The following is a 2,774-nucleotide window of genomic DNA, read 5'->3' as shown; positions in this document are numbered from 1 at the left end:
CGAGCGATAAATCATAAATAAACATTTGCGAAGTTTCCGTAAAATTGCTTCATATTTAAATCTTTCCCATATTTTTTTTACTAACATTGTGTTCCACACCGAAAAAAAAGTTTACTATTGTTTACGAAAAATGAACTAACCCATAGTAAGAATGACCATGATTTGGCGCCAAAGATTTTTTTCATCTAGATAAGTTCATGATTTTCTTATAAATAAGTTTATGTATTGCATCGTATTTTAGTTCATTCTTACTACGCTGTGGGAAGAATGTACTTACACTCATTCAAAATATTCCTGCTATCCGGAAAAATGAACAAGTTTTTGGGAATCCTATATTTAGAAATTGGTTTCAAATAAACTGTTTATCAGTATAATTTTCAAAGAAGTAAATAAATTGAGGAATTAAAGGTACAACAAGCCTGTATACAACTAAGAAATTTTTAGTACAATATAAGACAATTTTTCATAACTACCAGTATTTTATTTCAAAAAATTATTATTATATTACATAAAACTATGGCTTATGATATACAATAAAAGAAATGTTTTTATTCGTACGCTGTATGCTGTTACTTTTCGGTAGTTAGTAATTGGTTCTTCAAAAGAGTAATATTCTATGTTAGTAGAATGAAACTAATTAATATCAATTTCCATTTTTTATCCATATGAAAGATATATGCCATAAGTTGCTATTTTCATTTCATTTTTGTCCAATTTCACCGATTTCGCTAGTTTTTGTTGTGTGGATTTGCGTCATAAGCCTCTGAAGTTAAAAAGTTATATAAAATATAAAAATATTATCAAATTCTATGGTATTTTGATCTTTAACTTACAAAAATAGGGATATCAGCTTAGTTAGCATTAAACAGTAAGAAGATTCCAAAAAATACCATTAGATTTGCTGTCATCCTGCAAATGAAAATTATTTTTAATAAATAGAAATTTTGGCTTTATTACAAATGGACGAAAAACTTACCACATTGAAAAAAATCATCCAATTACTACATTAGTGGAATCATATCCATGCACAAATGGGACATTTTTGAAATCCTTCTCAGAATATAAATGAAATAAAAATATTATAAAATTAGATATAATTTCCACTTGTCAATATAGCATTTAGTATTTATGGTGGATATTAAGTTCGAGTTTAGTGGCTAAAATCCCAATTTTTCATGATTAGTTTTCTTTAGAAATACATGGGAACTAAATTGAACCGTTTTTGTGTTCATTTAAAATTTATATCAAATTTTTAGTAATTTGAGGTTGCTGAATCCAAATTTACACTTGTTTTTTTAAGAGCTCGACTTTTTGAGATATACGGTTATGTTCAAAATTAAGGCACTTCCGCTATATATATTGGAATAACTTGAAAACGATTCATCATATTAAATTAAAAAAACAGCGTTCTACATAAGCTTAAAAACGATTTTCTTTTCTTAATCGTGTAATCCATTTAAAGAATATAAACTTTATAAAAAACTTGTTTTGAGCTATTCTCCATCAAGTTATATTTAAATTTGCATCGAAGGCGTATAATTTTATACTTTTCTTACTGATTTATTTCTGATTTTAGCACCTAAACTCGAACTTAGTACACACCTTAAGGACTCGCTATAACATAAAAATATAGACTCAAAAAATTGTACTGTGATCCAGATGTAGAGTAAATATAGATCATTTTATTACCACTCATTATGAATATTTTTATGTAAACCAATTTAAAACCGCACTAATTTTAAATTATAAATAGAAATATACAGTTTCTTAATATGTGATTTATTTTAGAGTTATTTATTTTTTATCAATATAAAGTGTTTTTGTTTTCTCTAACATCACACCATTCACTTATCAGTTTCTAAAATGTTACGAAATAAATGTATTTTTATTAATAAACACAAATACCGCACGCAAGCGCACCACGTGTGCGCTTCATAAATGCATCAACAGAACTGAATGCACCAATAAAACTCAAAGACACAAATAGTCATAAAGGACACATATGTAAAGAAAAACAACTCCACACACACATGATCCCTTTCTGATCTCGCTATTGCAACAAAACAACTATCACCACAAAAGATACCAACAACACACATTCCATAACATCATCGCAATAACAAACACAAACAAAAAAAAAAAAGATGATGCAATAATTTCATAATTTCTTCTCACTTCAATTTCCAGTATCGCGTTTATTGATTAGTTGGTATTCTATCTATAGGATAAGGTAAAATATATTCAAAATTTACGAGGAATCCATAAAAACTATATACACCCGTCAAGGATTAAATTAACTACTTTTTATTCTACTTTATCTAAAATTTTCAATGTGAGGAAATATACTCCAACTTATAGTAAAAACCGAAATAAGCTGTAGGAAGCCGCCATACGAATCGGTACTGTGGTTAAGTTAATTTTTACTACAAAAATTTTTTTCCATACAAAAATTTTTCTTAGTAAATTGTCCACATTTCGTAGTAAGATTTTTATATTGCCTATGTCTTTTTATAATACAATCAACGATGCATTTACTATTATATTGGAAATTTATTTAAGGAAAAATCCGTCCCATTTCGTAGTTAGTGAACTAAAAAACATTTACTGAATTTTTATAAGTTTTCCTTTAGCTAAGTTAATTTTCGCAGTGGTTACGAAAAATGAACTATATTACAGTAAATTTTTTGAACTATGTGGAAGTTAAACTGGTCCTAAAATTAACAAGACACCTTTTTTTCTGTGCACCCTAGTGCATTAGCCGACTTAAATTTTGA

General features: G+C 27.4%; 1 long non-coding RNA gene across 1 annotated transcript; it reads right to left on the bottom strand.

Annotated features, from left to right (window-relative positions):
- Window positions 1-533: 533 nt before the first annotated feature.
- Window positions 534-1,934, bottom strand: LOC142223182 (uncharacterized). Its single transcript, XR_012718613.1, has 4 exons — window positions 1,690-1,934; window positions 977-1,050; window positions 834-909; window positions 534-763 (listed from the first exon to the last, which is right to left on the bottom strand). It is a non-coding gene; the product is annotated as an uncharacterized LOC142223182 (long non-coding RNA).
- Between the last annotated feature and the right edge of the window lie 840 nt (window positions 1,935-2,774).

This window comes from Haematobia irritans, chromosome 2, assembly GCF_050003625.1.
Source record: "Haematobia irritans isolate KBUSLIRL chromosome 2, ASM5000362v1, whole genome shotgun sequence".
Lineage (NCBI taxonomy): Eukaryota > Metazoa > Arthropoda > Insecta > Diptera > Muscidae > Haematobia > Haematobia irritans.
This window is presented reverse-complemented; position numbering and strand designations above follow the sequence as displayed.